The following is a 27,516-nucleotide window of genomic DNA, read 5'->3' on the forward strand; positions in this document are numbered from 1 at the left end:
CTGATCGTTCCAGTGGAGATTGAAGTCACCCAGGTAGACTTGAGTGGTCTGCCGACCGGCATTGGAAGTGATCAGGTCCATGAATTGTTGGGTGAATATGAGATTGTCACCAGGCGGGTGATAGATGAGATGTAAAGCACAGACTTGTTTGCCCTCACTGGTGATGTCGAGGCAGAGGAGTTCACAGGAGGAAAGGGAAGGGGAGGTGACTTGAGTAACGGAGAGGTTGCTCCTAAAGATGCATGCAATTCCCCCGCCCGTCTTGCCAGGAGACCTGTCCAGCCTAATGATGTGATAATTGGGGGGGACTAGTATGTCCATAATCGGGGTAGAGGCTTCAGTGAGCCACGTTTCCGTTAGAATGGCTAGGTCCAGATCCCTATCTGAGACGAGATCCGCGATGTCGGAGGAATGTCTCTGGGCCGATCTGCAGTTTAGTAGGATGCATTTGAGTTTGGGAGAGAGTAGGGTGGTCGAGCTTTCTAGTGTGAGGGGAACTTTTCTGAGGTTGTTAGGGACGGAGCCTCTGTTGTTGAGTGTTGGGAGCCTCAGAGGGTTTGTAAGAATTGTGGGTATGGGGATGTGTGAGTTGGAAAAGTCTTTTACCGGACCTGGGCCATAAGAGCGTAGGAGAGAGCATAGGTCGCGGTCCGACAAGGGGTTGAGAACACGACGGGGGCGGTGGGAATGATTGCGAACGGGGATAGTAGGCCATTGCTGGTGTCGTCGGGGGCGAGGGTATGTAGGGAGGGTGCGTCGTTTGTAGGGTAGTGGGATGGTGGGAGGTAGACTGGGCTGTGAGGAGAGAAGGTCTTTGATTGCGTGGACGTCTTTTTTGATTTGTAAGATTTCCTCTTTGACTTGTTGGAGGGTGGATAAAGTCAGGTCAGGAGGGTCATTGGGGAAGGTGTTGATGGAGAGAGCCGTTGGTGAGTGATTGAGTAGTGAGCTGGAGAGCACGCAGGGTATCGGGGGGGTATACTACCGTTGTTGAGGGGTTCCGCGGTGCTAAAGAGTGGGATGGTATTCAAGGTGTGGACGTGTTTGTGGGCGAGGGGTGTGGGTGATGTAGGTGAGACAGGCGGTGGGTGGGAAGCATAGGTAGTGACTTCAGTGGGAGACGGTGCCGGTGAGTAGAAGAGTGAGTGCAGGCTGAAGACAGTGGGGGAGACAGGAGGGTAGTGAGGGCTGAGAATAGGAGGTGGGAGAGAGGGGGATGCTAAGGTAAGGGAGGAGGTATGTTCTGTATCTTTTGTTGGGAGGGAGATAGAGTTGTGAGTGGGAGTGGGGAGGGAGCATGGAAGGGAGAGATGTCTGCCGTGGGGGGGATGGGGGGGATGGGTGGATAAACTCCGAGTGATGGTGTGTGCAGATGTAGGCGTGTTGTGGGTGGGAGTTGTTGTGTCAGGTGTGAGAGATTCGTGGGTGGGAGTGGGGAGGGAGATGGGGAGGGAGAGGTGTCTGTCGTGGGGGGGCTGGGAGGGGGGGTGGATAAACTTTGGGCGGTGGCTTGTTCAGATGGTGGTGTGTTGTGGGTGGGGGGCTGGGGGGGGGGTGAATAGACTTTGGGCGGTGGCTTGTTCAGATGGTGGTGTGTTGTGGGTGGGGGATGTTCTGTCCGGGGGGAGAGGGATGGAGGGGGTATGGGTGGGGATAAGAAGGGTCATGTTAGAGGGGCTGCTAGTATGTGCGGTGGAGATATTTGTGACTGTCCTTGGGGAGTGGGGGGCGTTAACAGCAGGTGGGCCATTTACTGGGGTGCTGGGGGTAGAGGTGTAGTAGGTGGTGGCTGCGACGTCAGGGGTGATAGTGCTGGCGGAGTTCTGGGTGGGGGTCAGCAGCTTGGAGAGGTGCTCTTTGAACTTGGGGAGCAGGTTGTCTAGTAATTCCAGGTTCTTGTCCGTGGATTGGATTAGGACAATCCCGTTATTGTAGATAGTAATGGTAGACCTGCCAGGGAAGAGGTGGGAAGGTGTGATGGTGAGAATTAGGCCATGAGTTGTTTTCCTGGTGGTGGAGACTGTGAGTAGGGATAGGAAAGTTTTTCTCCATTGGGCTCTGCGTGCGGTGTGGAAGATGATATCGGTATTCAGGGCTCCATTGCCCGGTGAGAAGTAGGTGTCGGCAAAGGGTGTTTCAGGGTGCGACCTCAAGAAGTTGTGTTTAAAACGTTTAGTGGCATTTTTGGAGAGAGGAGTGGAGGGGTAGTTAATTCTAAAAGTGTGCTTGCCGTTGAGCTCCATTTTAGAGAGGCTGTGGCGTTAGGTGTAGGAAATAGGACGATAGTACAAACTGTCAGCCGCTAGTTACAAGGCCAAGGAGGACACTAGTGAGTGATCAAAAGTATAAGAGGTAGAAGTCAGTGTGATCCCCGAACAGACAGTGCGTAGGTGCAGCTTACCAAATGTATCCTATATACGAGGTAGCAGTCAGCTTACACCGTGTAACCAACTATGAGAGGTAGGACCGATTAGGTGGAAGCCAAGTTACATATTAGAATGTACGAGGTAACAGCAGTGTAGTCTAGGCGTAGAAAGTGGCTGGGTGCAGTTTACATGACAGAGCGAAGTGAATGAGGTAGTAATAATCAGTGCAATATCGTGACATAGCTTACATCGGAAACCCAACAAATAAATAAATGCGGTAGCGGACAGTGAATGATGGGGATAGAGGTGAGATATGTGCAGCTTGCCGCAACGGACAGTGAATGATGGGGATAGAGGTGAGATATGTGCAGCTTGCCGCAGTAAATATAACAAATATAAGTACAACAAATGTGTATACTAGAGTAGAAAACAAAATAGAAAAATAAAATAAAATAAAAATAAAAGATCCAATACTGCAATACAAGGCAGATACTTAATTACAGTGTTTAGATACAGAGCTATGTAGATAGTCAGTTTTTAGGGTCTGGGCAAGCAGTGAGAGTGACTAGTCCATGATGGCCGCCGAAGAAGGTGAAATAATAGTCAAATATGGCCGCCAAATAGGGGGGATATATCCGATAGTCCTCTGTCAGTTGTTGTTGCTTTAGGACCAAGGAAGGGCTATTTCAGTTTCTATTTGAGCAAGCCCAGCTCTGACTTGTTGGGAGGGAGTCTTATCTCTGTTTTGGTGGTCTTGTCTTGTGTGGAGGAGTCAAGCTGGGGAGCCTTGTGGGCGTCGAAGGTAAAGGAGGGAGATTTATTACTACAGCTTTATGGCCCCAGCCATTTTGAACAAAGGGAGGAAGGCAAAAGTGTACAATACCTTCTTGTAGAACTTCTTGGCCTGTATTATGATGTTGCCCGCAAAGTGGCGCAAGGTGAAGCATTTATTGGAGGTGTAGACAAAGATAACACCAGGAACAGAGCTAAAATGTTGCAAAGTTGCAAAGTCTTTGTGCTTTTATGTTATTTCTGCACAGTAGTTATGATGTTAATAGCAGCGTTTTGCAGGCATCAGGGATCTTGCCTGAGTGTGCCCATCTGCGCTGTTTATCCATTTCTTGCCAGCGAGACCCCTCCTTTGCAGGTCTGCTCCCCGGGTCTCAGTAGCAGCCGGTGGTCCGCAGGTTCGCGTTGTCAGGGTCAGAGGCTTCTTTCAGCAACAGTCTGCTGCGCCGCGTGAGTTATCAGGGGATGCGACTTAGTCGTCTCGCGGCAGCAACTAGCCCCAGCTCGCTAACCTCCCAGCCAGCTCCAATGCCTGCTTGCAGTCCGGCGAGAGGAGGATGCCGCACGAGAGACCAGACCCCGATCTTCACAGCAGGGGACAATCCGGTGAGAGGCACGCCTCATCAGCGCACACCGATCTCAGCGCCGGGACTCGCAGCTGGACGGAGGTTCCTAGTCGCTCCGCTCAGCGTCCCAGCGCCCATAGGCAGCAGCAAGCAGCGCCTCACCGTGCCTCCAGACTCCAGGCGCCAAGAATGCCGTCCCGTCAGGCACTCTCCGGGCGCCCGCTCCGCAGCCCGGTATTCTCGGGCAATGTCAGGCAGCAGGCTGCGCTTCTCCTCAGACCCCGGGCTGCACGATGGCAGCTGCAGCCCCGGTAGGCAGACTCCAGGCGCCCGCCTCGCGACCGGTGTTCTCAGGCGATGGCAGGCAGCAGGCAGCGCTTCTCCCTAGTCCCCGGACTGTACGATGGCAGCTGCAGCCCCGGTATGCAGTCTCCTGGTGGCCGGCACTGACAGGCAGTCCTTCACGTCGTGTATTCACGCCCGCATCCGCAGCAGGCTCTCTCCCACCGTCCAGGGCTCCGCCGACAGCTCCGATGCTCAGGTGAGAGTTGCAGGGGTCCAGTCGCCAAGGATTGCAGGTATGTGATATCCAGCTCCTTTTGAAATCCAGTTACTCGTTAGTCATCCAGTTACTTGTCAAGCTCCAGTTACTTGTATTTTCCCAATGACGACGAGTGCTATCCGGGATAATTCCATGAAAGGGATCCCTAGCACTAGGAGCTCCGGAGGAGAGCTCCTACCAGGCGGCCATCTTGGAAAACTCTCAGGGATGGGGATGATGGGCATGATGAATGGGGAATGGGCGCTCCCCTAGCAACCGCATTCGCCAAGTGTAGTATATAGGGGCCCCAGGAGGCTTTGTCTTGTAAAAATAAATCAGCTGGAATCCCGTCAATTCCTGGTGCTCTACCAGGAACAACGGCATCTAGAGCCAGCTGAACATCCCCCAAGGCGAAGGGGTCTTCCAAAAAGGGGATAGAGGGTGCCTCCATGGATGAGTCTAGGTCATCACTCAACGCAAACTGTGGTTTAAAATGGGCTACCTATTTATCCTGCGGGACCCAGTTCTGTGGCTTGTCAGAACTACCATCCACACCCCATTTGTAGACATTCCAGAACTTTCTCGGGTCTTTGTGGCGTCCTGCTTCTTTCAGATCCAGGCACCTCTGTTTGTCCCATAAACGCTTGGATTTAAAGACGGCGGATTTATACGCCGCCCTTGCAATGCGCGTATTCACACTTGAGCCACTTTTAATGGCTCTACCCAATTCCAAGCGAGCCTGCCTACATTCCCCTGAGTACCAGAGTGGCGGGTGGGGAATACAAGTGCCACTTTGCTTACATGGCTTAACAAATAAAGTTCTCAGTTCCTTAAAAAAAGCTTCATGAATCCTGGTTCCACTTTCTATGTTGACAATAGGACAATCCTCGCTCAATAAACTCTTCAAATCATTTGTAGCTTGGGCAAGCTTGCTAGCTATAAAATCAATATTCCCTTGAATGGCTGAGACTTTAGATCAGCGAACGTGTCGCATGTCATTCGAAATGACAATGTCCACTGGGGAATTGGTATCCACCTCCCTTCCCAGGGGGTCTGGTGTTTTCCAATATGTAATTTTTGCCGATAGGGGATTATGATCACTCTCTACTCTGTCAACAATCTGCATGTCCTGAAGGTGTCTCCACAAACCCAAACTAACTAGGATGTAGTCTATTCTGCTCTGCCGGGGACCGCTCTTAAACATATTAGCCCCAAGCTTGTCCCCTACTGTTCTACCATTGGCAGATCTAACACCTTTGTTTAGACAGAGTGAGTTAAGCTGTAATGCTATTTGCGTCCACCTTGTGATGGGGACAAGGTCCAATTTGGGAACCCCCCATTCCCTATCTTTTTCATCTGTTAAGTTCCAGTTGTCATTCAAGACAGGTTCAAAAGTTACATTAAAATCTCCACCTATAATTATTTTGGAGTGAAGAAGATTACTTTCTAACTAATCTTCCAGAAGTGTTAAAATTTCCGAGTTCTTCCACCCGGTGCTTCTGGCATATACATTGTATATGTAAATGGGCTCTCGATTTGCAAATTCTTGTCTAAGGGACTGGAGATCCCTGTCGTTAGTGGAAATAGATTTAACCGTTACAGCAAGATCCTGCTTGATCCAGATTGTCAGGCCACCTGATGGTCGACCTTTCCCTGACTTTTCGGCTGAGATGCTATAATTTAAGTGCCCTGGGAAATACAACTGGTCTAAGGACCAAGTTTCCTGGAATAGACATATTTCGTGCTGCCCGATGAAAGAAGCCCATTCCGGGGAGTCCATTTTGGATCTCAGGCCAGCAATATTCCATGAGAGAAGTGTTCCTAAATTTTGCTAGTGAGTGAAGTGCATTCTACAGCTTGTAGTTCCTCCTGGGTACTATCTGATACACTATTCTGTGGGGGCAATAGCCTTGGGATAGGGGGATTACAATAGTGGTGGGGCCCGCGGGGCTAGTTGTTCCATGATCAGGGACCTCATCACTGAGTTCTTCCCATATCAAGCTCCAAACTGATATCTGCTTCTTGAATATATTAAGGTCTATGCCGGGGGTGTTGGTGGCGGCATTTACCTCTTAGTATATTTTACTGGGGAACAAGTAGAGATATTTGCTCAGTTTCAAACGTTTGAAGTATCTACGCTGCAAGTCTGGGAATACATTGTGAGGGGACTGGGGAGAGGTACGGAATAGGATTGTTGTGTTGTTTTGCAATCAAGCACACTATAGCAAGTTATAGTACTAGCTAAATAAAACCAAAAAAACACTTCATTACAATTGTCTAACTCTACATAGGGGACGTATGGTTGGCTTAGAACCACAAAAAATTAAAATGTGTCTCCTGGAACGTTAGAGGGTTGAATAATCTCCAGAAGGTGCGATTGGTGGTGGCTCCTCTAGACAGGCTTAAAATAGATGTTCCCCTTCTACATTTATTGCGTCTTGATGGCAGTATGCTCTCTTCTTTCGCAGAGGTGTGGGGTCCATTTCACTACATATTTTCTTTGAGTTCGTATGCAAGCAGTGTCTATCTTAATTAGAACGACTAAAATCTTTTCATCAATGCACAACTTCTTCAACACTGAAGGCAGAATTATCATGGTCTCTGGTCAACTCTGTGAACAACGCTGTAATAATATTAATGGGTGTGCTAATGTTGAGCAGTGGTTGAAGTATGCAAGATTGGAGGGGCATGTCATGCCCATACTTTTTTTTCATTTAAAGACAACCGTTCTGCTACTTTCGGTAGAGAAGACAACTGTCCCTCGACAGTTAATTCCAAGAGCTGAAATGCTTCATCTGCAGTATAAGGCAGGGAGTCTCCAATGCTGTGAAACCTGAAGGCAGGCAGTCAGCTAAACAAGCCTTATTGGCAGGGTGCCTGCTTACCTGAACGAAATGTGCACACTGGGCCAATCTGCAAATGTAAAGGGAGCTTGGATGAAGACACTGGCTTTAATTAATGTTATCACTTGACACTTCCTAATAACACAGAATTATTTTGGTGGTTTTGAAAAGGACTTTTCGGCTGAGCTGTGAAGTGTGAGCTTTTTGCAGGGGCGGAACACAGGCCCCTGCACTGTAGTGGTTGCAGGGCCTTCGTTAGCCCCAACGATTCTCCAATGCTCCAACCAGGATTCAATTCTGTGGCTCAAGCAATCCCGATTGCTCAACTTAACCTGCATTTATTCTACATGTATGCTGTGTGCTATTTGTTCATACCTGAAGGTGCCAGACTGCCCAGACTGAAAAAAGTTACAGAATATTTTTTGTTTTTATCCGCCCCTTTGACCCCACCCCACGCGTAGTCATCCCGCCCCCATTGTGACCAACATTACAGTTCCCTTACTTTTTTTTAATGCACTTCGACCGCTGATGTTGAGGTACCACCATTTTTTGCAGACACTGACCTTTTGCTGCAATGATAAGGAAGTTCCATGTTGCACTGCAGGGAGATTTTAATCTGGCTATTGATTGGTCATTAGAGAGAATGGGTCCAACCCCACCAAGTCATTCTAGATGGTTGTGATCTCACACACAGCTATTAGATGAACATCACCTTTTAATTGCCTGTCGGCTTAGAAAGAGTGCAAATAAAGCCTGGTGCTTCTATATTTGAGGCACAGCAGCCATTCAAGATTGGATTACTGGTTATTTGTGCCAAGATCGCTCATTGGGTGTCTGAGGTTTGATATTTACTACATACTCTTCTCAGATCACTCCCAGGTGGTATTGGATCCCGCTACGGAGGAGCTATGAGAAGGTAGCCTGGCATATGATGTCTACTAGTTCTAGTGGGCACCTTGCACCAGTCTAATCGACCCTTATTGATGGTGGTTGTAAAATCAACCTTATAGAAAGCTATCCTAGTGGTAGCATGAACAAAGCAGTCTTCAGGCTAAGACTTCAGTAGGCGAGTTAAGCAAGTTGTTTTACCATATATAATCCCTTGAATACCAAATGAAAGGACACCACACAAGGTATATATCAATTATATATGTATTTAATCTAAACACAACCCCTCTGCATTCTTTATGAGGTCAGAGTTAAAACTACAATACAAGTCACACAGTTAATATACGATAAGTTGCACAGTATATGTTATGCCCTAGGGGCCTCACAAACCATATACTAAGAAAGTGGTATAAGTACCACAAGAGAATTAGAAAGCAGGCCTAGGGCCTGTAGAATCGCTGGGGCTACACTAAACAACCAAAGGTTAGGAAGTAGGAGACCCACGGGAGCCGCGTGCAGTGTCTAAACACAGGCGCGGGTTCCCATTGACTTTCTATGGAGATCGTAAAAGATACAAAGTTACAATTTAAGGACACTTCCGGATGGACTAGGATGGAACCCTTTTAAACTAGGACACTTCGAGAGTCAAGACCCACGGTAGCACCGGAGTAATCGTGTTACCTCACCCAGGGAAGCCGGGTGCATAGGTGTCTTTTCGTGTCGGGTTTCGTCGTCCTTTTCTATGGAGAGCTGCAAAGAAGTGCTGCAGGTGACCAGTGGAAAAGTGTCCGGGTGGATCCAAGGGTGGATCGGAGATGTGAAGAACCTGAAAGCAGAGGGGACAGAGTCTGGCTCACTAGCCAGTGACCAGGAAGGAACCAGGCGATGTTGGGTGCTTTAAGGTGAAGAAGTGAGTTTGTCTCTTCAGCCACGAGGTCCAGGAGGCATCGACGATGACCAGGAGCTGGATTCGAGCTGTCCCACAACATTTCTTGATGACTGCGGCATCGGTATCCGGATTGGACCCAACAAGCCTTGGCAACTGATCCAGCGGCCTATAGAAAATATATCATAAACAACGCTACCCAACTTCATAACCTATAAACAAAATTATATACTAAATTATGGACCCATCATAAACCTGACATATTTCGGGCCTACTGAATCAGGTGGTCAAATTAAATCTATATACACATTATCTACAAACTATATACAATTTTATACATCTACGGAAAGAATATTGTCATTAGAATAAATCCTAACCTTTTAAACGACCACCATTGGCGACGTGATCTAGCTAATAGTAACCTACACTTCTGAATAACCAAGACCAGCTTGTTTGTCAAAAGTAAGATTTTATTTACTAAATTATGGTATTTTAATTGATAGTTTAATAAAAGTTATTTATTAGCATTAAAGCAAACATGATTGTAAAGAAACGTGAGAAAAATACAATTTAAGCAAGTGAATCAAAGTTAAAGTGAATATTTAAAGTTTAACATTTCTAAAACCTAAGTCCCTAACTGAGCTAAATAGATAGAAATTAAAGTAAAGTTCTTTGAGGATTCTTACGTGCTCCACGCAATGTCCGACAGCACTTCACCCTCATCGGAAAGTCAGAAAGCAGCAGCCAGCCCATCCCTAGGGACATGACTTTTTATACCTTTCTACGCTAACTAAACTACGCAAAGGAAAGTTTTCAGAAATCTTCGACGTCCCATTGGCTGAGAGTGACAAGTGACATGTCACCCACATTTCAAAAGTTCCATTAGGTCACTTTTCTTAAGGACCATTGTCTTTTCTGAATGCAACCAGGAGCTTCCTAGGTTTGCAACAAATGTAAATTAATGTTCTCATTGCTTCCAATTGACTTCCGCGGATGCCAAGTTAAGGGCTGACAAAATGTTCTTTTTCGACCTTGGCCATGTCCGACAGAATGATGATAGCACGTCAGTTTTTGCTTTGTGAACGCAGCTTTTGACGAACATTTTATTTCAGAATGGGCGTCTCGTGACTTTTGCAGAAGTAAAATTCAGCTTTTTGTAGCTCGAGCAGACTAGGCCCAAAAGTAGGCAACTTATGCTTTCTAGTATAAAACAAACACAAGAAAAGTATTAATGTAAGAAATAATGTAGATTCTGTATCCACCCCAGGATTTACTAATTAATTAACCCACCCGATTAATCAAATGTTACCTAGCAAATGCAAACAAATAAAGCAGCGTTTATATCTACCAGTCTTCATTAATCCATGAGACTTATGTGCACCTAGAATAGTAGAAATGACATCACACAGACAAGGAAAAGCAAAACAAGCACATGCTTCTTTTAAGTTTGCAGCAGTTAGTAATGACAAAAACGAAAACAATAAATTATTTTATTATTTTGCACGAACAAAAAGATGCAACAATTATGCACGTTTATGAGCACACATGTTAGTCCCCCCACGTGTAAAGTTTAATCTAAGTTGTATTAGCAAGACATATCACAAATCATTAATATTATTATTCATGTTATGGAAATGTGACTTCACAAGTTTAAACAAAATTTTGTTTTCTATCTCGCTCCATCAACTCCCTCATCTGGTGATTAACAAATCACCACACCAGCACTCAAAATTTTGGTAATTTAAATTTCTGAGAAATCGATTCAAATTCATTTGTATCAGTAAACCTAAAAGTCTGTTTCTGCATAATCTTTGGAATTAGCATAACGCTCTCTATGTAACTCCTGTAATTCGATCTCCCTTTCTTCTTCTTTTCTAAGTTTATAGATTCTTTTCTTTTCTTTCAACTGTTTCTTTCTTTTATGTAACAAACAACCTATTTTGGTCAAAATAAAAATGAATATTATTATAATCAAAGGTGCCAAAATCTTGCCAAGTATTGAACTTCCAATATCGTGAAACCAGTTTTTAATTGCTTGAAACCTTTTTGAAAGTTTCCCTGTAAAATCTTCTTCTTCTAAAGGAATTATCTCTGAATGCATTTGTGTAATATTCTTGATATACATTTCAATATTCTTACTTTCGTCAGGTATATATGTGCAACAATGTTGTACATGTAAAATGCCACAGACTCCTCCCTCCTTTGCTAGGAGTATGTCTAAAGCAAGGCGATCTTGAATTACCATGGATCTAATTGCAATAACTTCAACATTTACTAATTGAAACCCATCAGCTGTGTCAGTTGATAATCTATCAACTATAGTGGACAATTTTCTAATTCTCCCTGCATTTAAGGTTATACCAACAAAAGGTATTACTGCTTGAAAAATATCTCCCAGAACTTCAGTAAAAGTTTCTCTTTTAACTCTATTTACATAATTATGAATTTTAAACAATCCTTCTGAATCTCTGTCAACATGAAACACTTTAGGAAAAACAATTCCCACATAACAAGTTCCATACCAGTGGTCTGGAAGGTTGTAGTAGGCTTTGTCACCACAAACAAAATAAATCCCAGGAAAGACTGGATCCTTTCCACCTTTGAATCCCCAACCTCCCAAAATCTGATAAGTATCTTCACAGTTACTTGCACCTACAAAGTAATTATCAAAAAGTGTATTATCTCTTCTAATGCAAAGCTTTTCACTAACTGGTTTGTCTATATGAATTGCAATATTTTCAAGCATTTTGCCATTTAACTTCTCATCCTCTTTCTGCCAGAAATTAGACTTAGTCTGCTTGACTAATTCATTCCTCTTATAAATTGCTCTTCTCTCCTCAACCATATTCAAAAATTTCTTTCCTTCAGCACTTAATTTGCAAGTTAGATTATTTTTATAAGCATACTCATAAGTAAGTTCGTTAGTAACAAGGAAAAATTCTCTCATTTGCTTTGCTTTCTTGTGCTTATTTAAAGCATTTTCAATCTTAATATTTGCAAAAATTTCATCATAATTTGAATAGTAATATTCTAAACGTCCAGTTTGATAAAATAAGCTAGTTAACACACTACATGTTACAGCATAAGTGAGAGGAAGCATATTATATGTTACTCCCTCAGAAACGGAAGCAGGTAACTTAACGCAGACATAGCAGTCTTTTGCATCCATTACCTTAACATATTCACTCAATAGCTTTGTGAATGTATTACTTGAAAAATCACCAATTGATTTATCTTGATGAATGTTAGGCTGATGATCAATAACTTTTGCAGACGTACTATGTTTAGTTTGGCTAACCAGAGCTTTGCTTGTTGTGTTAACTTTGTGTAATTCTCTATTCATCTCTAAAGGGATAATCACAGCTAAAACCAACCAGAGCAGAATTAAAATGAGCAGACACACCAGAGTCATCTTACAGCATCTTTTAAAAACAGAACACTTTGAAGTGCTCTCCTTAACATAAGGCATTTTTGGTTAGTTTTAGCCTCAAATAAAAATAAAAATAAAATTTTTAAAATCTAAATTTATATTTACACCCCCCTTTTAAAATATATATATTTTTTTTTTTTAAACCCTAAACAAGATTTCTTCGACCTTATGTCATATATAAGTTTTCTTCAACTAAACAGTTTTTCTTCGACCTTGTGTCAACTAACAAATTTTCTTCAGCCTTTTGCCAATTTAATATATCTGTACTTCAATCATTGTCACTAATTTCTTGGATTTCGTTTTCTTCTTCACTACTATCATATATGTCAATAACAGGTGGAATTACTAAGTAAGTCCACTCAGGAGACTTGTATTTTTGGTTTGGTCTTACTATTCTTTTTCCTTTTCTCGATATCACTTCAATTTTCCTTCCAACTCCAACTTCTTTTCCAGGACTCTTTTGACTACTGATTTCTTCAACTTGTTCTTTTGGTTTCTTGATCAATCTGACTTTCAATCTTCCACCAGGCCAGTAGTCTGCTTTTCTCACGTATTTCTTTTTTGGTTCAGAATTATTTGATTCTGACTTCCAAGTCCTTTTCTTTCTGTTTTCACTTTCACCATCCACGTCACTTTCTTCAGTTTCGTAGTCTGAAATTTCAATTGACTCAGGAACTTCTCTATTCGGCAATTTCACTCCTTCAGGAACTTCACTTTGTTTTCCATCACTGGTACTTGGTAATTCGTCTTCCTCCTGTCCTTCAATTACCCCCAACTTCCCAGATTTCGGATTTCTGTTCCTTACTTCAGAGTTTGTTCTCTGCCTTTCGATACTCTCCTGGTCTGAAACTTCTTTTTGTTCTGCTTCTTTGTCTTCGATAGAGACAACCGAATCCTCAGTTATCTTTCCCTTTAACAGATTCTCTTCACCTTCAGAATCTATTTCAATGATTTCTAAGTCTTTTCTTGTCAAATTTCCATTCACTGGCACAGTTTCCAGATGTCGACTTTCTTGTCGATCTTCAGAATCTGGATTTATTTCACCTTCTGTTTCGCCTTCTGCTTCAGAATCAGAATCATCTGTGGTATCACTTTCAACATCAGAACTCTCAGGAGTTGGTACTGGAATAGTATGACTAGGATGAATCCAGCGTTTCAATCCTCTGCACTTTACAGCATTAGTAGTGATCAAAATTATCTGCCTAGGCTTCTGCCATCTAGGAGCTAGACAATTCCTTCTCCGATGTACTTTCGTTCTGACCCAATCGCCAGGTCTCAGATCATGTGTCAAAACCTTTTCATTTGATTGTGCTTCAGTTCCCACCTGATTAGACACAGAAGTTACCATATCAGATAACCTTTTACAGTAATCCAAAATAGCACTGTCATTTATGCTCAACAGTTTACCTACAGGTACAAAAGCTTGCCTCATAACTCTTCCCATTAAAATTTCATGAGGACTCAAACCTGTCTTTTTATCTGGTGTACTTCTTAATGACATCAAAACAAGTGGAAGAGCATCAGTCCACTTTACACCTGTTTCAAGACACATTTTTCCAATTCTGTTTTTAATTGTTCCATTAATTTGTTCAACCACTCCTGATGCCTCTGGTCTGTATGCACAGTGTATTTTCTGCTCAATGCTCAAAGCTTCGCAAATTAACTTCATCAGTTTATTATCAAAATGGCTTCCTCCATCACTCTCAATAGTGACTGGAAAACCGTACCTTGGGATGATTTCTCTGAGCATTAGTTTTGCTACTGTAATTGAATCACAATGTCGTGTAGGGAAAGCCTCTACCCATCTTGAAAATAAGCAAACAATTACAAGCACATATTTCAAACAATTGTGTAAGGGCATTTCAATGAAATCCATTTGTAACCTGGTAAAGGGACCACCCTCTCGACCAATTATTCCTGTCCCCACCACTGATTTTCTGTTTGGATTCATTTGTTGGCATGACAAACACCTTTGACAAAAAGATTCTGCAATAGTTCTAAACTTAGTATTGAACCATGTTTCTCTAAAAAGTCTAACCATAGAATCTCTTCCTAGATGTGCTGGACCATGATATAATCTGGCCATGTCAGCAATCAAGCAATTTGGTAAGACTACTCTGCCATCTTTGTAAACCCACACTCCATCTTCTTCACGTGGTCTACAATCTGATCTTAACCACAAGTCTTTTTCTTCATCATCTGCTTCATTTTGTAAATCTCTAATCTCATGCCATGTTTCTACAACTGTTGTTAGCATTAATGAATTTGAATCAGTTTCTTTACTCCTCTCCCGATTGTAAGAATAATTTTTCTTTGCGCAGTATTTAGCTGTTTCATCTGCGAAGGCATTTCCCTTGGAAATATAATCAATTCCTCTAGTGTGTGCTGCACACTTAACAATGGCGATTTCTTTTGGCAATTGTATTGCTTCAATTAATCTCCTAATGAAAACTGCATTTTTAATTGGTGATCCTGCTGATGTCATGTATCCTCTCTGTGACCAGAGTTGTCCATAATCATGCACAACTCCATACCCATACTGACTATCAGTAATGATGGTAACTCTTATATCCTTTGATATTTCACATGCACGAATCAAAGCAATTAATTCAGCCACTTGTGCTGAACGAACTCCTTCAAGACATGATGCTTCTTCGACATCTTTGACTGTACAAACTGAATATGAAGCTTTTAAGACACCTCCTTCGGATCTTAAGCATGAGCCATCTACAAAGTAGACAAAATCCGATTCAGACAAAGGTCTGTCTTTGATGTCTTTTCTTGGTTTAGTGCAGAATTCCATGACATCTAAACATTCATGTTCTATTTCAATGTCATCAACAATTTCAGAATCAGGCAGTAATGTAGAAGGATTCAGATTCAAACATCTTGAAATCGAAACATTATCTGCTCCTAGTATGATTTTCTCATACTTTGTCAATCTGCTACTTGTTAAGTGCTGAGTCTTACCTCTTGTCAGTAATATTTCTACTGAATGAGGCACAAAAACTTTCACAGGAAATCCCATAATGATCCCCTCACTTTGTTCGAGACTAATACTTGTAGCTGCAACTGCTTTTAAGCAACCTGGTAATGCTTTTGCAATTGGATCAAGAACTGCAGAGAAGTATGCAATAGGTTTCTTTAAATTTCCGTGTCTCTGAATTAACACAGATAATGCACATCCTTCTCTCTCACTGCAATACAGTTCAAAATCTTTCTCATAATTTGGCATACCTAAAGCAGGAGCTTGGCATAAGCTCTTTTTCAGGTTTTCAAAAGAATCCATCTCAGCATCATTGAGAATAATTGGATCTTTTACATCTGACTTTGTCAGTCTTTGTAGTGGTTTTGCAATTACTGAAAATCCACTTATCCATTGTCGACAGTAACCAACCATTCCCAAGAACATTCTGACCTGTCTTTGTGTTCTTGGTGGTAACATTGCTTGAATCATTTTTATTCTCTCTATTGTTACTTGTCTTTTTCCCTTTGCAATTCTGTGACCAAGATATTTTACTTCTTGTTTGCAAAACTGTAGTTTTGCTGGGGACACTTTATGTCCTTCTTCTGCAAGGCGATTTAACAGAATTATTGTGTCTGTCACACAATTTTCTCTTGTCTTTGCAGCTATTAACAAATCATCAATATACTGCACTAGCGTAGACCTACCAGGTAAGTCTAGGTCTTCTAATGATCTTTTTAACAGTTCATTAAAGATTGAAGGACTTTCTGTATAGCCCTGAGGGATTCTTGACCATCCGAGGGTCTTACCTTGGAATCTGAAAGCAAAGATTTCATAACTGTCTGGATGTAAGGGAACAGTAAAGAATGCATTGCAAAGATCAATGACTGTATACCATTCAGCATCATGTGGAATCTGGAATAGAATTACTGCTGGATTTGGAACCACAGGACAACATGGAACGACAATTTGATTAACCTTTCTCAAATCTTGTACGATTCTAAATGTTCCATTTGACTTTTTAACTCCCATAATTGGTGAATTACAAGGACTACTCTCCATTTCTTTTAATACACCTTGCTTGATTAATTTTTCAATTATTGGTGTAATACCTTCAATTGTTTCTGTTTTCATTTTATATTGTGGAATGTTTGGAAATTCTATTCCCTGTTTCAATGTAATTTTTACTGGATCTACGTTTTTCATCAGACCCATCTCATTTCCAGTAAAATCCCATATTTCAGATTTCACTGTTTCCTTGAGCTCTTCAGGTAAATCTTTTTCTTCAAATGCAGGAAACAATTTTGTTTCTTCTGCTTCCATCATCATCATTGTCATTCTGTATAAACCATCTTCTTCCATTGTTTGTAACTCAACTCCATCAGGAGAACAATATATTCTACAATTCATTTTACATAGGATGTCTCTGCCCAATAGATTCACTGGACTACTATTACAAACCACAAATCTGTGTTTGTCTCTGTAATTTCCAATTTCAACTGGAACTGGATCAGTTAAGTCAGTTTTAATTTGCTGATTACTTACTCCGACAACTTGGATGGTATCCCCAGAGAGAGGTAGGTTTTCAATTTCCACTGATCTAACAGTAGAACGGGTAGCACCAGTGTCCACTAGAAAAGTGATGTCTACATCATTAACTTTCCCGTTTACAAAAGGACCTGACTGGTCAACCTCAAGAGTGGCTCCAACAACACACTCTTCCTCCTCTCTCGGGCACCGTCAGTAATAATCATCAGAATCGCTGTCTTGACTTTCTGTTAATAAAAACTGTTGTGAAGCATTTTGCATTTGAACTCTTTGCTGCTTTTGCTGTTTTTGTGGTTTTATTACCTGTTCACTTCCCTGAAATCCCACGTTTGGATTATATTTTTGAACTCCCCCACAATTCGGAAAAGGTGGTTGTGGCAATTGGTCTTGACGATTATTCACCTGTTGCTGTTGCTGTTGCTGCAACTGTCGCTGAATATTTAATTCGTTTAACCCCTGTTGCATCTGTAGCTGTCGCTGCAGGTCAACACCATTCTGCATCTGTGGATTCAATAAGGGATTCTTTAAGTTTTTAGGAGGATGAGGACACTCGTCTCTCCAATGTCCAATTTCGCCACAATTAAAACAAGGTAATCTTTGTTTCAACTCCTCAATCTTTGGGCTAAATTTCTTTGGGAAATTATTACTTTTAAACTTTCCTTGTATCTGGTTTGTATTTCCAGTTTGAACAAAATTAGTGTTCTTATTACCCATGCTGGCAATCTGTTGCTCAGCCACTTTTACCTGAGCCCACATGGCTTTCTCTTTGAGCTTCTTCTGTTTTACTTCTATTTCATCACTGCAATACTTAGCCTTTCTTAGAATATCATCTACAGATAGTGATTGCCATCCTACAATGCTATTTCTGATCATTTCTCCAATTTCAGGTTTTAGTCCATAAACAAATCTATAGACAAAATGGCTCATATCCTTTTCGTCTAGTTTTTCATAACCACTGTATTGTTTAAAGATTAACAGTAGTCTTTCATAAAAAGAATGAACTGATTCTTTTGTTTCCTGTTCTGTCCTTTCTATTTTAACCCAATCGACTTCTTTGGGTGGAATTTTGTTTTTCATCCAAACAATCACTTTTTCATAAAAATCCATTACAAGTGGATTTGGAGCACCTGTTTCTTTGATTCGCTCAGGTTCTGTTTTTGGCCAACTAATCGATATCTTGCATTCTGTCCAAAGATCTGATGGAACGACAATGTCAAAAAATCCATCTAAATCAATCCACAGAACTTTTGACACTTTGATGAATCTATCTACTTGTCTGTACCACTCAACTGGTTTTTCCCTCAATTTTGGAAAGTCATTTGTAAACAACAGAATGTCCTGTCTCGACCAAGGGACATGAACATATCCTCCACCTGCAATTTCTCTCATTGGAAATTGTTTTGACAATTTTTCCAATCTTTCATCTTCCTTCTTTTTCGTCCATTTCACTCTCCACTTATTCAGTTCTCCTAGCTTTTTGATATAAACAATCAAATCTTTTATATGTACTATTCTTCCCATTGAGTTCAAACTCTCAATGTCACTTTCTGAAAAGTCTAATCTGTAATGTTTCGCAAAATTCTTTTGTTTGCTCACATCGATTTCAAGTTCTGCTGCTAGATCTTCTAGTTGATCATATTTATTTTTTGTTTTCCATTGAATGCTTTTGCAAATGAACAGTAGTTCATCATCTCGATAGTAATTTAAACTATCTGGACCAATTGTTCCGATTATTAATTCTTCGATATTCGCTTTTAATTTAGCCACATCAAGTTTTGGTGTGGTTACCCTGACTTCAGGACTCCCTATATCTGATATAGCACCCATTGGTGTTTTCGGAGATAAATCCTCATTAAAGGTTAAATCAGGCATTCTCGATTTAGAAGAGTTTATTTCAGATAAGTCTGAATAAAATTTTTCAGCAACCTTTTGAATTTCTGCATTTAAAGGAATAGTTAATCCTGTCTTGTTTGTTTCTTTTTGGTCAAATACAGGCTGAACAGGACCAATCGTTACTGGAACTGTCACAGCTTCCATGCCTTTTGTCATTCTTTTTATTAATTCTTCTTTAGATCTTAAATATTCATTATAATCAACATCTTCAACATTTCTTGCCTCTCTTGTATAATCTTTTGGAGCTTCTCTTGCCCTTGGAGCCATTGTAAAATGTCTACCTTCATTTCGAGCATTATCAAATTCTGGTCTTCTAGGAGTTTCAATGATTTCACAATTATTTGGATAAAGTTTAGGAGCTTCATTAATTGGAGGTGCACTCGGTGAAGTTTCAGTAGAAACCACCGGAGTAGACCATGATCTAGGAGGTCTCAAAGGCTGATTCTTTCTAGCAGTTGTATATATTTCTTCCATAACTGCATCCTCAGATTCACTTTCCATAGATTTCCCTGTAGGAGTACCCATTACCATTTCCTGAATTAAATACAATCCTTCACTCATGTTTCCCTGTCTCCACATTCGCAATCTATCTTCATGAGTTTCTCTTCTCCAAGGTGGATTTTTAGAAGGTCTTTTAATTCCACTAGCTTCTCTTTGTAACTGATACATCTCGTCTTCCCACTCAACTAAAGCTTCAAATTGAGTTGGTCTCGGTTTCGGAACAAGAGCATTCATTTTCTCTCGTAAATTTCTCAAGACTTTTACATTAAATGAACCATCATCAGGCCAAGTTAAAACACCGTCGTTCTTAGTATAGCGTTTCCAACTATCGAACCATAGGACAGTATGATATCCATATTCACCTTCCATATACGCTGCAGGTGTTTTATACTTATGAAGTAGTTTACCACCTCGCGTTTCAATTTTCTTGTCAGGTGAAAATAAATTTTTAAATTTCTGAAATAATGTTGGCTTTTTCTCAACATGTTTAAAATGATAACTCATTTTTAAGAGTTAAATCTAATTCACAAAATCGTTCGTAAAATATTTCCGGGATGTTCCGCAAAATAACCAATCCGTGCGCGAAACACACCAACAAGCCAATGACAGTTGAGCTACGTCACTTTTCTGCTCAACCAATAAAATTGGAGTTTTTCTGAAGGACCAATCAGCTTACAGGTTGTCAGAGACTCAAGAGCCAATCAGAATATAGTTTGTGACGTAGGTCACCCAATCCCAGCGCGGCTCTGTGACGTACACAGCAGCTGCGGTTTCTCGTTTCTCACTCCTGGCGCTTACCCCTCCTTCACAAAATCTTTTCACAGCGCCATTTTAAGAACACTTTTCAGTGTAAATTAATTCTTAACAATGACTATAAGGACATCATCTGTTCGTTTCACTATTTAGGATAGTTTACATACATTCAAGTATCCACACTTCGGAATAGACGGCGCTATTCACACTAAGGATAATATCCAATTGTCAGTAGAGTAACCCTTACCCCACCCTTCTAACACGTATAATTATGAACTCGCTTTGCTCTGAACGCACCGCAAAGTGACAGTTCTAAGAGTTCCACTTGAACATAAAATACAAATCAAACTCGCACTTTCACACTGAAAATTCCCTAATTTCAAACACACATGAAATCCGTACAGGACTCTCACCTGTTTATAGAGATCATGCACCGTTAGCAAAATAACGACGTTATCCGTACAGGGCTCTCACCTGTTTATAGATATGAAACATGTACCCGTACAGGACTCTAACCTGTTTATAGATAATCATGCACCGACGCTAATTTACTCTTCACTCAAGCTCGGATATAACTAATACTCTTATCACAGTGAGTTTTATGGAAGGCGCTTTGTCCCTATTCTCATGCTGCTTTAATTTCTTAGAAAACCCTCACTATTCGAGATTCACACCTAGCCCTAAAACTGTGCTGCTCGGCGACAACACTATGGTACACGGCGATACCTCTTGTGATACTCGGCGATATCACTACAAACAGAACAGATGGCTTGCGTGACTAATTTCTCGCCACACAATCTATACCGGTATAGCTTACAGATAGCACGAAAAACGAACTCAACATGTGTTAAAACATCGATCCTATTTCCATACCATAACACTTTAGTAACCCTTAGCAACCAACATATTACCTTGGTTACTCTTAGCAACCATCAATTTCTGCTACCAGAGAATTGATCCAGCGGCCTATAGAAAATATATCATAAACAACGCTACCCAACTTCATAACCTATAAACAAAATTATATACTAAATTATGGACCCATCATAAACCTGACATATTTCGGGCCTACTGAATCAGGTGGTCAAATTAAATCTATATACACATTATCTACAAACTATATACAATTTTATACATCTACGGAAAGAATATTGTCATTAGAATAAATCCTAACCTTTTAAACGACCACCATTGGCGACGTGATCTAGCTAATAGTAACCTACACTTCTGAATAACCAAGACCAGCTTGTTTGTCAAAAGTAAGATTTTATTTACTAAATTATGGTATTTTAATTGATAGTTTAATAAAAGTTATTTATTAGCATTAAAGCAAACATGATTGTAAAGAAACGTGAGAAAAATACAATTTAAGCAAGTGAATCAAAGTTAAAGTGAATATTTAAAGTTTAACATAACATTTCTAAAACCTAAGTCCCTAACTGAGCTAAATAGATAGAAATTAAAGTAAAGTTCTTTGAGGATTCTTACGTGCTCCACGCAATGTCCGACAGCACTTCACCCTCATCGGAAAGTCAGAAAGCAGCAGCCAGCCCATCCCTAGGGACATGACTTTTTATACCTTTCTACGCTAACTAAACTACGCAAAGGAAAGTTTTCAGAAATCTTCGACGTCCCATTGGCTGAGAGTGACAAGTGACATGTCACCCACATTTCAAAAGTTCCATTAGGTCACTTTTCTTAAGGACCATTGTCTTTTCTGAATGCAACCAGGAGCTTCCTAGGTTTGCAACAAATGTAAATTAATGTTCTCATTGCTTCCAATTGACTTCCGCGGATGCCAAGTTAAGGGCTGACAAAATGTTCTTTTTCGACCTTGGCCATGTCCGACAGAATGATGATAGCACGTCAGTTTTTGCTTTGTGAACGCAGCTTTTGGCGAACATTTTATTTCAGAATGGGCGTCTCGTGACTTTTGCAGAAGTAAAATTCAGCTTTTTGTAGCTCGAGCAGACTAGGCCCAAAAGTAGGCAACTTATGCTTTCTAGTATAAAACAAACACAAGAAAAGTATTAATGTAAGAAATAATGTAGATTCTGTATCCACCCCAGGATTTACTAATTAATTAACCCACCCGATTAATCAAATGTTACCTAGCAAATGCAAACAAATAAAGCAGCGTTTATATCTACCAGTCTTCATTAATCCATGAGACTTATGTGCACCTAGAATAGTAGAAATGACATCACACAGACAAGGAAAAGCAAAACAAGCACATGCTTCTTTTAAGTTTGCAGCAGTTAGTAATGACAAAAACGAAAACAATAAATTATTTTATTATTTTGCACGAACAAAAAGATGCAACAATTATGCACGTTTATGAGCACACATGTTAGTCCCCCCACGTGTAAAGTTTAATCTAAGTTGTATTAGCAAGACATATCACAAATCATTAATATTATTATTCATGTTATGGAAATGTGACTTCACGAGTTTAAACAAAATTTTGTTTTCTATCTCGCTCCATCACAACCACAACCCACGCAGGATGTCGAGATTGGCTCTGTTGTAGACCAGCATGGTCTGTGGCACTTCTCCTTTTGAGGGAAGCTGGAACAAGCCTGGAGCAACCAGAACCGCAAGTAAAATTTAAAGGAAGGTCTTCAGGGGGCTCACAAGCCAATGGACAAGGAACCGGAAAGATGCATCAAGCTCAAATGCAAAGGCGGTGCCCATGGGACACTCACCGAGTGTGGGGGGTCTGAACTTAGGTACAAATGGTGTTCGGGGCTGGGGCTTCTCGTACCCCAATGCACATCTTACTGAGGCTTCAGGAAAGGAGTGCTGGTAGCAAAACGCAGGACGTCCAAGATGTCCGGTCCCACGTCTCTCGTGTTCGTCACATGTCTCTGGTTTGCTGTGGATGTGGGTCGGTGTCAGAGAAGTCTGGAAGTCAAGTTCTTATGTCGCAGAGTCTTCAAGTTCCAACGGGAGCTTTGCAACTGGCAAAGTTTCTGTTGGTGCCTGTTTGCACAGGGTGGTCACTCCTTGACCACAAGGGAGATGTCTTTCGTCTTCCAGTCAGAATGGAATGTTGAAGGCCCAAGATATGTCTTTCAAAGATTCATCCAGGATAATCTAAATTCCTGGGGACACAGCTCCTATACTTATACTAAGAAAGGGGGCTGGATTACCTGACTAGGTCCCTCCTATGGGTGGACCTGAGAAGGGGGTGGTTACACCGCTTTCCCTTTGTCCAGTTTCGCGCCAGAGCTGGGTCTGGAGTGCCCCAGCAACTGGTTTGAACTGGGCTATGCATGGAGCACCTTGTGTGCCCCAGGCAATGTCTAGATGCATTCACTGAATGCAGCCCTCCCTGCCCCAATACACAAAACCCCTGTCTGGGGAGGTGCCAGCACCTCCCTGGACAGGAAACCTATTGTTCAGGCAGCCCTTGCCGGAGTTTCCCCCAGCAACAGGAGGTCAGACTCGTGCATCCATTTTGTGATGCTGAGGTTCTGTTTAACTTTAACTGGGTAAAGCAGTAACTTACATGTCCACCACCACATCCACCATCACCTCCACATCCACCATGACATTCACCGCCACATCCACCGCCACATCCACCACCACATCCACCACACCCGCCACCACCACATCCACCACCACATCCACCACCACATCCACCACATCCACCACACCCACATCCACCACATCCACCACCACATCCACCACCACATCCAACACATCCACCACCACTTCCACCACCACCGCATCCACCACCACCACCGCATCCACCACCACATCCACCGCATCCACCACCACATCCACCACATCCACCATGACATCCACCACCACATCCACCATATGCACCACCACATCCACCGCATCCACCACCACCACATCCACCACATCCACCACCACATCCACCACCACATCCACCGCATCCACCACCACCACCGCATCCACCACCACATCCACCACATCCACCATCACCTCCACATCCACCATGACATCCACCGCCACATCCACCACCACATCCACCACCACCACATCCACCACATGCACCACCACCGCATCCACCACCACATCCACCACCACATCCACCACACCCACCACATCCACCGCATCCACCACCACCACATCCACCACATCCACCACCACCACATCCACCGCATCCACCACCACCACATCCACCACAACCACATCCACCGCATCCACCACCGCATCCACCACCGCATCCACCACCACATCCACCACCACATCCACCATCACCACCACATCCACCACCACATCCACCATCACCTCCACATCCACCATGACATCCACCGCCACATCCACCACCCCATCCACCACCGCATCCACCACCACCACTGCATCCACCACCACATCCACCATCAGCTCCACATCCACCATGACATCCACCGCCACATCCACCACCACCACATCCACCACATGCACCACCACCGCATCCACCACCACATCCACCACCACATCCACCACATCCACCGCATCCACCACCACCACATCCACCACCACTGCATCCACCACCACCACCGCATCCACCACCACCGCATCCACCACCACCACATCCACCACCACCGCATCCACCACCACCACTTCCACCACCACATCCACCACCACATCCACCACCACATCCACTACCACATCCACCACCACTTTCACCACATCCACCACCACATCCACCACCACTTTCACCACATCCACCACCACCTCCACCACCACCTCCACCACCACCTCCACAACCACATCCACCACCACATCCACCCCCACATCCACCCCCACATCCACCACCATCACCACCACATCCACCACCACCACCACATCCACCACCACCATATCCCCCAGATCCACCACCACCACATCCATGTGTGTGTGTGTGTGTGTGTGTGTGCAAATGAAATAGGTCTCGCATTTGCGAGAGCTAAAGCTATTGGCATTGTAAATGACGATGCCATTTATTTATCTGTTTTCAAAACCAACACATAAATAAAAAGTTTGCCATTTACAATAGCAATAGCTCTAACTTTCGCAAAGGCGAGACCATTGCATTGTAAATACTTGTTGAATATGGGAAGGAGGGGCTGGTGGGCAGGGAGGTGCATCCTCCTTTCAAGTAATAATCTAGCATCTGTGAAGAACAGTCTATTAGCATTGCCCACACAATATGGAGCTCTGTTTCTGTTTAGGGTTGCTCTGAATAATGAAGGGCACCAATTACAGCGAGCATTAGGCAAACACAAATTTACCAATAATTTGCAGCATTCATTTTGTTTTGAAAGTCGCAGAAGCCCCTACAGGTTTGAAAATATGGAATTGCAGTCTGCTCGTTCTTTGGAACACTTTCATACAAAAAAAGTAGGCAATAGTTGTCAGCCTTTAATTTACTTGGAATTACAAATTAATTATAACAATTGATTCTGACCACTTGAACATCAACACACCATCAGAAATGTGTACATACATACATCAAACATCCCATCACTTAACCACCACAAGTGCTCCTTAAGCACACTCATATGCAACCTCACACTATTACAAACCTCAAACATCTACTTTAACCTCTAACATTTTTGCATTTCACCATTCCAGCACATCTTAGAGAAAATACACACAACCTGCAGACAGCAAGACACTCCCTCAGACACACCTGTTCTTAATAGGTTGTTACCACTTACTGGACAGAGGCTGTCATACATCTACTGCTAACAGACCCTTACACCTTCAAACATACTCACACTCAAGCTTAAAAGGTAAACAATCACTCTTAGACACCAAATTATCAAAACACACCTGAAACAGACACAAACATGAATGCACCATCACAACACACTCTAGATACTCTCCCAACACCCTAGAGTCTTCTAACTCACCACCCCAGACATGAACAGGTCACTAAGTTGCAAAGTTGCATGCTGTATTCAGTGGAAAGATGTTCTGAATCACGGTTGATTATTATAGTGAGATAAGGGTTGAGGACAGGAGCAGGGAAGGGCTGGGTGAAACTTCATGTATTACTAGGAAAGGGGGCTTAAGCAGTGAAAGTGTGGTGCTTGATACTTCCAAGATAAATGTTTTGTACAGAAATCTTCCAATTTACAGAGTCTCCCCATCTTGACAGCATTCCCAGACACCTTCTTAACTTCCCCAGATGCCGACACAGCACCACCAGATACACAGCCAGGTGGGGAACATGCAAAGCCTCCCAGTCCCCCTCTGCGCGCCGATCCACGGCACTCAGACCAATTACAACACTGCATGCGGCGTTGTGGTTGGTCAGGGGAGGGAGCCTATGTGTTTTCCTGGTTCCAGAGAGACGACGAGGTACAACAAGATGGAGGAGAGGCGGCTGCGGACTTGGCATGGAGGTAAGTGTTTTTTTAATTTTGTAATACTTCCCACGCGCGACCTGCTCTCTTCTCTACTCTTCTCTACTCTTCTCTACTCTTCTCTACTCTTCTCTACTCTACTCTACTCTACTCTACTCTACTCTACTCTACTCTACTCTACTCTACTCTACTTTACTCTACTCTTGTTCCCTGCCAGTCGCTACTGAACACCTGGGTATACCCAAGTACCTACCTAATGGGCACTCAAGTGATAGAGAGTGATATTGGTTTCAATGTGTTCTTATTATTTGGTGGGTAATCTGAGTACTTCCCACAATTCAATTCAAGCAAGCTTTATTCGACGATTGTCATAAAAGCATATTCCACATATAAAAATACATGCATAAAATGAATAAAACTAAGTTAGAGTTCCAGATCATAAAATTCATAAAATACATAAAATACAATCAATTCATTACGAATACAGGTATGGACGATACTATGGCACAATGGTTTAGCATAGATACTTGGCCTAGATAATTCTGATTATTCTTTCAACAATCGGCCTCTAATTGACCATGCCCAGCCTAAAAAGTTCGCCACCGCTATATACACAGTCATGTTTGGGCAGGTACGAATAATCCTAATTGCAACTAGTCCACTAATAGTGCCCATTAGCCTACACATCGGGCGTAACCACTTCCGGCGAGGCGCCGCGTACACTGGGCACTCAAACAGGAGGTGGCCAATGGTTTCAGGAATATCCAGACAAGCTGGACAAGCAACCTTACCCCCGCTAGTCCACCTATTAGAAAACGCTCTTACTAGTAAGCTTCCTACTCTTAATTGGAAGTAGAGCTTGCGGTCAAGGGGCTTCGTGATGGTATCCCAAAATTCCTCAAGTTTAGGCCGCTCTTTAATTTCCAAGAACAAACCAGTGAGAGAGTGGGAAGGAGTGCTACTAAAGGCTTTTAAGGCCATACGGTTCCAATACAAGGTCTTAAGTACCTTCTTTGGTGGGAACCTAACATTTGATGGGTCTTCCCACAATTCTCCTAGGCCTAAATCAAAAAGAACACTCCGAATATGTCCTAGCCACTTGATTTTACGGGAACCATCACTTTTAATTACATCCATCAACCCCCTGGTGTATGTGCCCAGATCAGGCGTAGTCCAAATCCGCCTCCAATATAAAATTGGGCGCAATGATGCAATTAGAGCTATTGGCGATAGGCCCAG

This window comes from Lissotriton helveticus, chromosome 9 (assembly GCF_964261635.1).
Source record: "Lissotriton helveticus chromosome 9, aLisHel1.1, whole genome shotgun sequence".
Classification (NCBI taxonomy): domain Eukaryota; kingdom Metazoa; phylum Chordata; class Amphibia; order Caudata; family Salamandridae; genus Lissotriton; species Lissotriton helveticus.